General features: G+C 32.9%; 1 protein-coding gene across 1 annotated transcript in view; it reads right to left on the reverse strand.

The window, feature by feature from the left end:
* The window catches only part of LOC113501433 (Down syndrome cell adhesion molecule-like protein Dscam2), a 182,756-nt gene that overhangs the window by 144,590 nt on the left and 23,681 nt on the right, over nucleotides 1–14,485 (reverse strand). The window lies entirely within an intron of this gene.

Genomic DNA, 14,485 nt, shown 5'->3' on the forward strand with positions numbered 1-14,485 from the left:
AGGCAAACAAATACTGGGAATAATTAAATTACTGGTAACACCTGATATTGTTGTTTACATTGTTTGTAAATTTGTCCCAAATAATTTGCACAAATTTGTATTCAAGCTAAAAACCAATACCAACATTTTGATTTCATTTAACATAATAAATATTTATTATTCGTTTACAGACAAACAAACAACTTGAATTTGATTCGCTCGATTAATTTATATTATCGTTCAGTCATAATGGCCAGTATCACATAACACCACGAAATTTTTTAACAAACTATTAAAAAATATCAAATTTAGAACAAACACATATTACGTTGTACGAAAGCCAAGAAAAGGGTCAATATAGCGGCAATAGAATTACATAATCTGTGTAAATGTCAACTGTCTAGATTCTCCGTTTGGGAGATACAGCCTGGTGATGAAAGTACGCAAGGACAAACAGACGGACAGACGCGAGACGGGCGGACAGTGGAGCCTAAGTAGTAGTTTCGTTTTTACTCTTTGGCTTCGGAAGCCTAAAAACTAAAGACAAACTATCGTAGATATCTACTTCAGATAAAAGATAGTTAAATATACACCGCTAAGAATCAAATAATTTAGTCATTTAGTACTCGTGGTTTAACGGAAATTCTTGGTCCTTGCGTGCGATAAAATGGTGGTCCTTCGAGACAGATTGGAGTTTACTTTTAGAGATGTTGCGGTATACTTCGGGGACTTTGGACGCGATGTTTATAACTGTCTAGGGCATATAAATCAGTGTCTGGAGCTATAAGCCAGGTATGTTGTATGGATAGATTACTCCCTAAATAAGAATTAGGGCAATTTTTTTTTATTTATCTTCTATGCACTAGATGTACAGAGGTGGGCTTAATGCCTTAGGCATTGTCTACCAGTCGACCTTAGGGTGATGCAGAGATAAAAACATGGTAGATGCTCTGTAAATTATTGAGAAATCATATTATTTGAAAAAAAATACTTCGAAAACATTTCCAATTTATATAATTTGTATTACACAATCCATGTCAGTGTTAATTCACAATGGATATGTACAGAATGTCATGTAGGGATTAGTATAGACGAGGTGCAAGTACGATGACAAGGCAGGTACTGATTTTACTCTTCCAAGTTATATGTATTTTCTTAATCATTTTACCACTGAAAAACAGCAAAACGGTAAACTGGATCTTAAATATTGAAAACTGGATTTCGTAATCCACAGTGAGCATAGTGATAATTGCTAAAACCTTCTCCATGTGAGAAAAAAATGACCGGCACTAGAACGTATAAAGGCTGGTATTTTGTACCTACACACAGATTACATAACTTTATGCCTATACATATAATTAATATACCAGAATATATCTTTGTTTATTCATATTCATTTATTTACTCATTAATATTCTCTCCAATCATACATGGTTTACGATTCAGTGATTATGAACATAAATAAATGTTGATTTACATTCAGATAAACTTCAATAGTCATGTTAAATAATAATTTACATCTTCAAAGCATGGAATGCTAATTAATAATATGGAGTTGAAAGCTGAAGTAGTGCTAGGTAACGGATATTTAAATATTTTGAAGTCAAAACAATGTAATCAAACATTTAAAAAAAGGTTTTAAGAGCCACCACTACTTTGTGTTATTAAAATACGTGTATCCCTACCCACAGGGTTAATCTGTAACCGTATTACTAAGGATCCGCTGTTTGTTAAATCTATCAAATTACTTTTGAAACGATGACAGCTAAATAACTGTTTTTTTTTGTTGAACAAAAAAAGCTTAAATGTTAAGCAACGTTACTTTGATAACTTTCACGGGGGCCAAATTTTTACATCTGCCTATCTCTATCTATATCCTGGCCTTTATTTTTCTTACATTTCCTAACCAGGAACTTCGGCCTCCTGTCACCGAATGCGTGAGGTCTATTACTCGTGAACGACATTACTGTAATTGATATAAATCGAACGCCACCAATAATCCCGTGATGTTCGTAATTTGATTATGTCGGCACACACCTACGTAAACAAGGAACCTAATTAATGCAGATATTGATCTTAATGGCTCCAGTCCATAGGCGATGCGTGAAGGCTAATCAAATAGTCGCGAGGTATATACCGTTAATTATAATTATACATTATACTGGCGTAATCTATCACGGTTATTAATCAGCATCCATATTTACGTTGAGTATTTGTAGTAAGATGTTAATTTCGTTTCCTGGAAACGCGGTAGATAGCATCGCGTTCGCGCCGTGGTCACAGGTACAAGGGAAGGGTGAAGCACTCCGGTGGTTTTGGCCGGTAGGAGTCCGGCACACCTCTCCGCCTACCCCCAGAGCAGAGGAAGTCCATAAGGATGTCCCCGATTTAAAAAAGAAGAGTAAAAAAGTATTTATTCAAACAAGGTTACAAGACCCGTTTGGACTACACCCAGATTTGCCAACTGAGACCTGTTGGTGCGGGAGACTGAAATATCATTGAATTGAATATCATTTTGTAAACTTAACAAAATCAATAAGAATTTAAGATTAAAATTTTCAACAATTCGACTGCTTGTTGGGCCTGTTTACCCGCGTATATCTTTGAAAAGGATCAGGTCTCTCAGATATTTGGCATCGTATGAGTAATTAACTATTTCAAAAACAAAAAAAGATATCTATACTAATATACAAAGCTGAAGAGTTTGTTTGTTTGTTTGAACGCGCTAATCTCAGAAACTAATGGTCCAAATTGAAAAAAAAATTGTGTTCATCACGCTGCGACTAATAGCAGCGAAGATACAATTGAAAATGTGAAAAAAGCAGGGCAGGTATAAATCATAACTTATGTCTTCTACCCACGGGGACGAAATCGCGGGCAACAGCTAGTTGTCAAATAAAGCATTGCTTTGATAAAGAAACAAATAAAAGAATAATAAATAAAATAGAAAAGCAACAATTTTATTATTTTTTCTCGACACTAATAAAAATAAACGTATAAATTACAAACAACTTTGAAAAGCTCCTAACATCTTATTCTTACCTTACCCATTCAAAATAAAATTAAAAGCAGTTGTTTCTTGTAAAGAACTAAAAGAACTATTAAAGTATTTTACAAAAGACTAACCAGTTTCAAAAGATTTATACGGTTGCCCACTTTTATGTGGCTTTTATAAGCGTATTTTTTTGTAGGACTTGAAGTAAGTTCTTTTAAAAAGCAAACGGTTTATGAGCACCTGCTGCAAAGATATAAGGGTTATTTTCGCTTGGCATTTCCTGAGCTTTACTGTAAGAAGTCATGTTACAGACTTTTAGACAGACCAAGGAACATTCTTTGTAACCAAATTGGAAATTTTTAAAACATTTTCGGAACGACACATGTCAATGAACTTCGCTAGATATCAAATCTCTCCAGAAATGCGCCCTGCAGAAAAATAACTGAAAATCTCGAAGATAATACACGAAAAGTCTACTTCGATTTAAGACGAATAATAAAATTATGATTGATTTTTTAAGTGAACATTGAATAAATGCAATATACAAATATCTAAAATAATAATACGATAAACAATTTTTAAGTTTTACTGAAAATCCCTTCCATCAAATTGTTATATAATCTTTCCTTCTACATTTTTATTTCAACATTAACCTGTTACATATCCCTTTTTCGTCACAAAAAACATTTCAACGAAACAATGAAAAGTCTTAATTACTGACGCATGTAATTACATCAGAATTCAATCGTAAATGTTCAATAAACAGTAATTGTTAAAAGTGCTCGTTGTTCGAACAAAAGTCTATTGACTATAAATTGCATTCCCAACACGGCAAATATCTCAATTTATTGGTATGCTCCCGAATGGGAGACTTGGGTGCTGTTGGTGGGTTAATGTGGGATCAATACCCGCATTCATTATCATTAATGTTAATTTGGACGGGGACTGGTAAGAATGTAGGCGCAATGCATAGCGCGGTAGGTATGTGGGTTATTGTGGGCGATGGGTTGCCTGTATGTATGAATTGAACTATAATATCGTATAATATTACAATGAAAATAATAGAATAATAGAATACAAGTGAACAATCTGAGCGAAGAACACGAATTAAAATTCTTTCATTCAAGGTTTTTGGAACTTCAATTGTTTTTTTTTGACGAAGTTGTAAACATAGTAGTAAGGAATTAAGGAATAAAAGTTATTTGACTTTTATTTGTCGATCAAGCTCTATCTAGATATTGATCTAAAAACATTAACTGAGGCGTTGACTCAGCGCAAACGATTGTAATTTTAACTCAATGGAATTTCATAATCCATTAAAATAATCAAACAGACAATTAACATTTTGAATAAGTTACAAAAAGTCGTCCAGCGTTGACTCTGATCATAAATCCCCAACTACACTCATGTATTTAAGCAAAGATATGACCAATACTAAACTACTATCACACTTTAGAACACAAACAATGACATATCAAATTTAATCGGAACATTTCCTCCACATGTGCCAGTCTACCAATCGGCAAATTATTGTTACTGTCTCGAACAGATCCCGTAATAAGAGAACGTAGTACGGTTGCTCCAAACTTCACCCGATCGTCATCCGCTTAATTAAAACAATAACAATAGCAATTTTGTAACAAACCGGCCTGCATGGTCAATACCAGTACTATGCTACCCTTAACAAAACACTAACTGTTGTGGAAGCGAGATAGCAATACATTTCGTATAGCATTGTCTCTCTTATACAACCAATAGATGTGTTTCAAGAGCTTTGCTCGCAGAACGAGCGTACACCAGGTGCGTCAAAACGAGCGAAGTTTTTTATATACTAGCATAAATCAAGCGATCCTCGCGAAACACCCATAATGTCTGCTAAAGTGATAGAAACCGATTACGTGAACGTTGAACAAGCTATTTTTAGCTTTGAATGAACAAACTCGCTTTATTTTGGAATGTAACGTTTTGTTTGAGAGTTTTGTCTCCGAGATGTTGACGTAAATCTTGTTTTAAGGGACCTTTAAGAATTGAAACGTGGGTGGGAAGCTACAGGGTCTGAAGTTTAAGAGCAATAATAGATGTTGTTTTTGTAAAGTATGAAGACTTGTATTTTTAAAACACAATAATAGAGTAACTAATATTTTTGTAGTTAGTTGGAGAAAGAAAGAAGTTTTTTTTGTGACTGGTAGCCGACCCCAACCCGACCCCGGTACTTGTAATTAAAGTTGATTTCTCTTCTATTTCTCGATTAGCAACTCGTTCAGGTGAGATTTTTTTAATAAGACATTTAAATGAGATCGCTTTAAAAAGCCACCACGCTATACCACAAATAGCTTTATTTAGAAAATATTTATATTTATTTCGATTACAGAAATCCGTATAACAGAAAAATATTCGCACCTATTAATAGTGAATGGTCATCGACAAAAAAAAAACTGCAGTTATATTCATAAAACGTTCCCATTGTGAGCGTTCATTAGAAATTAAACGGAATCATTCCATTACAATAGAGCAGGGAATTTTTATTTTATTCCAATGGGAAACTGAACAAAGTACCTACGTACATGAAAAACGACGGAATCCATTTCATTGTGGCCCGGGATATCCGTGAGTGCTAGAACTAGAATTAATAGCAATTCATTTCTCATTTCACGAACACGCGCGGACCCAAATAGTTAATAGAAAATATAACTTATTGCGGAATGATGACTCGTATTATTAAATTCAAGCACAATATGTTACGTGAAAGGGAACACTATTTTATAGTAAATTAAGTTTAATTTCCAACAACAGTTTTTATTTTTTGAAGTGCCAAGAACCTTTGTTACAACTGATTACTCGGAACTTTTTAAAATTTTAAATTAATTTAATTATATTGAGTATGTATCGTACTGAATCTTTCAGTTGTAATAATAAATTATGTAATAATAAATTATTTTAATAAATATCGGGAATTTATAATATGAACCATCGTTTTCATGTTATGAAAATCCGATAAGATAACACACTGTACTTTATGAACACTTAATAAGGCTTCTTGCCTGTGTGTGCGTGTTAATTTAGATAATTGATTCGATTTTGCCTTCTACTTTTAGTTTTAACCGAAGATTACTCAACACACGAACCAATACTAAGACTATTAGCTTAATAACATAGTACATTAATACTTAATGCTTTTGTGCGATAAAATAATTAGATTCAATTTCAGTAAAAGAACTGTCAACGTGTTATGACTGTATGGAGAGTCGAGTGGTAGAGGTCACCACAACAAACCCGTTTTGCGCGACGTACCGCAAAATATTCACAAATGCTTGTTGTAAGTCTGGGTGTCTTTGTTTATTTGACTTTAATATTTGTGAAGAACACCTAACTTGAGTCGTTTAATATTAAAAAGTAGTTGTTTAACTAGGTAAAGTTTCAGAAACTTCATGTGAATTCTCTATATTATAGAACAGTATTTTAAATTCGATACCAATATATATACTTTAGACATATTTTATTGAAAATTCAAAGCTTAAAATGCCTTTAAATTTTGAATACCATACAGGCCAATCGTTTTTTTAATTTTCTCACTATAACACACATAGTCTTTTTCAATATTTTGAACACCAAAAATGTATGAAAATATAAAAGCACTCGTAACAACGTAAATATGAAAGCAACATGTGCGGAGTACTTCCTGGAAATACAAATTTTAATATTTTCGTTGCTAGGCAACGCAATAAACAGACACAGTTGAAATAAATTGTTTTTGTTAATGAATTTTTATCTTTTATTTATTTTAAACAGTTTATTTTTTACAGATGTAATGTAATTTTTATAGTACACGATGCATGAACGTTTCCAAGTATTTTGTTATACAGGGTGTCCCAAAACTCAACGGTAATTTGTTATCACTTGATAGCAAATCAGGGAAAAAAATTAAAAAAAATCCATATCACTCAGTCCAGCCATAAGAGACATTTTTTTTTCCATTGCATTATTTTAAAGTTGCGATTAATAGCATCGTTAATGAAGATCCCGAAATTAAAAAAATCACAGCGAAATTGTTACATTGGTGATTACAGGACTTAAAAACGTGACGAGGGATGTCGAATTTCAACTTTTTAAGTCTCTTATCGCTGAACTGAGTGATATGGATTTTTTTCAGTGATCTGTTATCACCTGGCCTTTCATCCAGTCTCAGATTGTCGTTGAGTTTTGGGACACCCTGTATATAAACTTTGAATCGAGTGTTACACCGAATTTTCAAAATTTTAATACCACTGCATACGTTTTAATACTGTATTTTTTATCTATCTTACACACAAAAAAAAAACTATACTAAACTTAGCCATTTTTATGAATTTTAAAGGACATCTCTACCAAAATTATAATTTATCCAACACATAAACTAGAAATAACAAATACTCCTTAGAGTACAAAATATCCAGTCCAATATTTTTATGCCTTCAAAATATGAATCAATAGTAAATACCTTATCAAGAAATTATTGACTTGTATCTATACTTATTGATAATAAAACCAGTGTGTTATCAGCTCCAGCAGCCGCTTGCTAAAGCCAGTACAGATAGACTCAACCGCGGGCTGACAGCTATAATCCTAGGATTATTACTTGCATTCCGCACTTTAACCTCGAATGAAGTGTATTTAACTAATACTACTCTGATTTATTATGTGATATTGAGCGAAATTTTATTTACTTTGTGTTGTAATGAGAAATATCTGAGACAAGTCGGACTCGCGTTCTAAGGATTCTGTAACACTAAAACTATTGAAAGATCTGAACTACTGAAAGATTTTAAAAGATAGATAAATAATTGGACACCAAAGTAGTTTTATAAGAGTTTGTTTTATCTTTTGAGATATGAATCCCTAAATATGACAACATTATGTAGCTGTAATATTTAGGTTTATACATACATAATTTAGGTCCATCCGCAAACCAATGATCATATAATGATGACACATTGGTTTGTCTTATGATGAAACTCCGTCAGTCACCTTAAGTTTTTTTTTTTCATTAACCCAATAGAAAACAATTCGGCACTACCGATTTCAACCAATTAAGAAAAAATAAGAACGAATTTTAACGAGACTTAAAATTATCAATTCATTCAGCTTTCAGTTAAAGTTAGTTCAGACAAACACCTAACTAAAATATAATAAACTGTCACAACAAGCTTGCACTAACTTGCAGCTCAAGTTCTCGCTCACATAACTTACGCCGTGCTTAAAGTTGGCAAGACCCAAACGGCCGTGTCGTTCGCACCGCGTGGGCACAGCTTACGAACACGCTCATGTAAATAATTCCCAGTTCGACGCCTTATTGGTCAGTCTAGGTGCAGTCTAGGCTGATAATTCTGTTAGAACTTTGTGATGCTGTTGGCGTATGATAACAGGAAAATAGAATTGTTTGATTGAAGAGGTTTTTTTTTATGTGTGGACTGGAGGTAAATTAATTATAGGCTTATATGACATCAGCTTTTAAATATTTCTCTGTTGGGTCAATGCATCTTTCCATATAAGGAGGGATTGAATAATATATATTTTTTTATAAGTAAATTCATTTTCAGTAATGTATTTGGCTTTAAATAATCTCGTTAAATCGGTTGTGAAATCTACTCTATTCAAGATCAGGACTAAAGCAATCCTATCCTTTAAAAAACAATTACTTAAATTAATACTGAGAAATGTTTTTTTTGTGCTGAAAGCTCAAGAGCGAAGTATATGTTAAAGCGAAATTTATCTACTTATTTTAAATTCAGAGGAATTCACATAATATTCGTAAATAGCAAAACTTTACTGGTATAATAAAGTATGCGAAATGAAACCGCAGAGGAATGTTTTTAACAAAGTGTACATATATGTATTCAGACCACTATTTTGTGGTCACGGAGTTAGGCAACAAACTCTAACCTTTTATAGTGAGTTTTGTTTGAAATTTATCATAGTATATTATACTGTAAATGTAGAAGTTTAGCTGTTTGATATTTGTTTCTGCATAGTCCGTGTATACGGATACATGCTGTAGGAATGTTCTCTCACTTGAGTTGCACTCTTGCTCGATGGGGATAAGGCACACAATTAAATGTTGTTATTACGCGGACATTGAACATACGGAAATTGGAATGACTAAACACGAATGGTAAAAATGATAGTTCTATTAGTGTCTGTAAGCAATGTTCTGTGTAGGAGTATAACGCCTCACTATTCAGAGATAATTAAATTTTACAAAACCCTTACAGAGCTAACTGTACTGATACAATAATGATTGTTTGCCATGATGCCAATTATCTGGCAAATTGGTCGATATGTATTGAGTTGATAGTATTTGACGCTTAATTTAAATCTCTAACAACAAAAGTCCATTTCAAAACATCAGCGCCTGACACGCGTTAAGTAAATCAATTTAAAATTGACGTGAGGTCGTTAGGTTATAGTGGGTCGATTAACCCAAGGCTTAATGGGAGGATAATAGCGTAATGGCCACCAACGATTAGCCAGCATTAATGATCTCTGTATGATGTTATTAGCAGGCTTCAAGCTTGCCCTTAATGTAATCTAGTAGACCCGGACTGTATACCATATTATGCACGTTAGTGTTAGAACAATATGTAGTAAAAGTGATGATATATCCTACTTACAGAATAAATGATTTCATTTCAGTAAAATTATGTATTAAATTTATTGAACGAGTTATAAATCTTTATAAAAGACGTTATCAATGTGTGCAATATTTGTATTTATTTTATTTTTCAATTACTTAGTTGGAGTTTTTAAAAACTAATTTATATCAGAGCAGTTTTTTTTAATTACTTCTACTGCCAGTCAGTTTTCCATTATTTCAGATTCAAATCGCGATTTCGCGTCAGCTCAGGTTTATAACTAACTGGGAGATTTCGATAAATAGGTGCGTGTAAACCGTTCTCAAATTAATATCAATATTTTTTAATCCTTGCCAGATCTTTTCAACACGAAAATCAACGGGTATCCTCCCAATACTCGTTAACATTCATCCACAGCTATTTCCTCTCCGAAAATACCGACAAATATTAATCGATTTTTAATCAGGAATACCGAGTGAATTGAAACCGTCACTAATAATGTTGTGTGAGACTCTATATAGCCTTCTATAGCTGTGTATACCTACCGGATATTAATGAGGCAATCGGCGCGTCGGGTCGGCGGACCCCGATCACATTAGCCCACCAAATCACTCACTATTATAGCCATAACGCCCAAAGTGTGTAATCATTTTTATCGATGTCTAAATATGTGTGATGTCTAATTTTTCATCATATAATATGACAGCATTATGTTTAAGTTTAAGATTGCTTTATTGTATCTCAAAATTACTTACATATCTTTGTTTTTATACCTAAATTTTTTCTTCTTCTTTTCTAAATTTATTAATTAATAAAAAAACTCTAAAAACCTATTTTACGAAGCACTAAATGGATCACCAGCTTAAGCACTAATTAAGATGATATAGCAAAATAAACAAATTGTACATGCTTCCTTTGTCTAAAAAAAGATGAACTATCTAACTCTGATCATGTCACCACATACCCTCTAAGGATATCATGTAACGACGATTAATAGTAGTTTTATGGCCTCAATGTGATAGATCTACTAAATACATTACTGAATTAGTTATGAAAGCGTCGGTCTCGTAAATGAGGTTAGCTATAATCACGTGTTTGTGGCAAAATGTACTGATTTTATTCTCGTCTTACAAATAATTCTAAACGTGGTCGTTTTGGATTGATAGGCAAAATATATGTATTTTATTTTATTACTGGATATTTTAAATAAGATTAATAAAAGAAAAATAATTGCTACAGTCTTTCAATAAAAGAAAAATAACCCATACAATAAATCTAATAGATAAGTAAACTCTAAGCCAGCCACTTAGCCGTTGAGATAGTCGATAAAGTTTTAAAAGAAATCTTATAACTGAAATGAACACTTTTATCCAATCTCCTCAAACAAATAAGCTTTTAGTTTTAAAAGAACTTGAGAAACTAAGATTATCCGAGACTGAAGGAACGAAGCGATTAGCTTCGCAGCCAATTCCACGTTTTACATCCGCTACAGCTCTCGTAGCTGTCGTAGCAAGCGTAGCACGTCTACGACACTGCTACGGTAACTGCTGTGTTTGAAACGCGAATATTATGAGTTTAACAGCCGTATACTCGAAAAATATCGTTTCTGGTTGTTATTCTGTCCTTCTCATTATCATATGAAATTGTAGAGACAAATAGACAATTTAGAACGTAACGTAACCAAGGATCATTTCTGCATACGAGTTAAAGTTGATGATGCTTTAGTAAACGGTCTAATCGTATCAGTATCGACACAAACGCTCAGTCAAAACAGTTCGTGTATTATAATTACGTCATTTGTTTTAAGTGGGCATCAGCAGTGGCGTTGGTGGACAAAAGCACATACTCATTAGCATAATGCGCTCCTGAATATCAGTCCTCGTTGGATCCAATCGCTGTCGATATGATACGATTTACCTATCGATTTTGGATATGCAGGCTTAATGCATTGTCAATATAATGCTAGAATTATTCGGATAGCTGTGAAATTGCAGTGACATTACAATAACGTCTGAAATTTATCCTGAATTTATGCTCTGACCTACTGTAACGGCATTAGGTGCAACTTATCCTTCATTTGACCTTGTACATGAAGTTTTGGGTCATTGAAACAATTTCTGTTCAAAGCCTTTTTAGCATCAAAAAGCTAAAGATATTTTTAATAGGGATGATGACAATTTTTTTTGCCATGTCTGTCTTGTAGTTTTTTGTACAATAATGGATACGTATTTTTTAATTTGTCTCGCAAACATAAATTGACCAAATTGCAGTGAATGAAACTTACGCGTGACGTCACGATTGAGTATAAATTTTACCATATCGTTACGTCACAAGCCCCCTTTCCTAAACTTTAAAGCAGTTTAATCTTTGTCAATTCTAGTTTTTTCTGATAAGGAAAAAATACGTGTCTCATACTTTTCTAATTATCTAACTGAGGGGCTAATGAGATTTTTCTTTTTATACCCAGTCATCATCCCTATTTGGTTTAACCTTCCTAATGTATAACATTAAATTGTTTCAAATTCCTAGCGAATGTGAAACAAACTTGTAAGTACTTTTTGTTCTTGATAGCGCCTTACGTATTTTTTCCGGCTCATACAAACTGTCTTCTTTGAAAATGATCACATTTATCTGCGTCAACAGTTGATTTGTTTCGTAATGTTTTTATTTCACGTTACAATACAATGCCTAATTCATCTTCATTCTTTATCACAGTACGTTTACGGCTTATGTTTCTACAAATTGTTACTTGTATATAATTTATATTGCGGAATAATATTCCTTTTTTAGGGATAGGTTAGGTTCATATCAAATCTATCGAAAAAATAGAGAGAATTAGTGACACATGAATGTTTCAGATCTATTAAAAGTAAAATTAATAGTAGATTTTTCTAAGTCAAATTTAAATACTTTTATACGCATTTTTCTTAAATCAAATTCAAATTATGCGTAAAATAATTAAACGTTTTTATTACAAAACATCAAAATAAAAATTCCCTTTGATGAAAAACAATTGCCAATCTACTTTAAAATTACCGGGGAAAAACAAAAGACGTCGCATTCCTTTAGACTTGTCATTCAAATTTGAACTTTACAACGTTGTGATAGGTCAGGTAATGCGGCATGTGTGCATAGCGTGTGCTGAAAGTAACTCAAGGAACGTTCTATCAAGGATCCCAAAGGAAACCCTGTTGCTTGACTGTCGTTTGAAGTATGCCGTCTTATATAATAATAGATGCGACAATTTCCAAAAGGTATTTCTATGTCAGGATTTTGTCGAGTTTGTGTTCGCTTGAAGATTTAAAATAATTATATTGCGTAACAATCTATGAAAGACTTGGAACATTGGATAAAGATGCACAAAAGTTCAATGAAACGTTTTTATTACAAAAAATGTATTTTTGTAGTTAAAACTGAACCAGATGAGAAATAAAAACTCCTTCTACATACTGTTCAATTTTCCCATGGTCGGGTAGCAAATGAAAATGGTTGAAGCTTTCGAAAATCGGTCAAACGAATCATGCAACTGTTACAACGCTATACGGTAATTAAATTCAACATTTTCGAGTAAAAACCGGTGCTAGGCGCGATGTCTGGCAGTGTACGAAATTGTCGGCCATTTCTCAACGGCGATGCAATGTAGGAGGCGCGTGCTTCCGCAAGCGAACCGCTTATTAAATGAATTCATCATAGTTAAGGCATAAACACTGCTGTTGTGTAACCTATAGATTGCGGACGTGGGTTTCTTTTAATTAGCTTTGTTAGGTCTTGCTTAATAATAATTTGAAGAGATATACACATAAAAAAATAGCTTGAATCCTCTAATAATTATAAGGTTTTAAGATTTCGACGTTACTTTAAACAAACATGTGTGATGTTATTTTTGTAACATCATCAGCCATGACAGACCCTGACCAGCCAACTGCTTAATGTCCTCAGTATGTGACAGATTGTAGTGAATAAAAGAAACAAAAAAAAATCTTAGTAACATGTTTGAATAGAAACAGATTTTTAAAATTTCTTACCTAAACACATAAGTTTTCCAAACATAACTGGATCCTAAACAGTCTAATAAGCCATCACTTTTAACTTACCAATATTTTTTTCTGTCAAAAATATATTTAAAAATATCCAATCAAAAAACATAAATCTCAACAATAAAAACAGCAGCACGATTAGCAAAAACGTCTTATTGAAAAAATCAAAGGCATTGTTTGATTTTTGAAGTCCTCAAAACGTGTTTGAGTGGGTTTTCGCCTTTCACAATGTTTTCCTTTTGATCTAAAGATGGCGATGGCGACATGGATATTTAGATGCGGATATTAACGATGGCTGCTCATGATTCGACGAGTGACATCTCAGATTAATGATTTGAGCGTCTCCGTTAATAAGCTTCTTGACTTGACTTGACTTTTAATATTAATATTTAAAGCTTATTTTTGAAATACGGAGAGACTAAGAGTGTGAAGTGCGTCTTGTTTTATGTAGAATTTAAGTTTAGAATTTTGTACAGTATGTCAGAGATAGGGAAATTTGTGATGAAGATTTGCTACATTAGTTTATTCCTAACTTTAAATTAATAGAGAGTACGAGAAAACTAAAGGATAAGTTTGGCTGTAAAACGCACCAATTATGAATATCAGTAAAAAATTGTTTACTCCAAAACTTTTCTATGTTCTCTGTTCATAAATAAAGTAGTAGTAAAAATTGATTCTCTCACGTTTAATTGGATTTCCCTTTTTGTTCTACACAATCAACTTGTATTACTTACAAAACGAAAATAGAAAAACCTCCCTCCGGCCTACTCAGCCACAAAAAAGTATTCATTCTAAAATCTAAAAAATATTAAAAACGTAAAATAGACCAAAGTTAAAAACGGATTTTATCTGAAAAACCTATCCAC

Source organism: Trichoplusia ni, chromosome 2 (assembly GCF_003590095.1).
Source record: "Trichoplusia ni isolate ovarian cell line Hi5 chromosome 2, tn1, whole genome shotgun sequence".
Classification (NCBI taxonomy): Eukaryota; Metazoa; Arthropoda; class Insecta; order Lepidoptera; family Noctuidae; genus Trichoplusia; species Trichoplusia ni.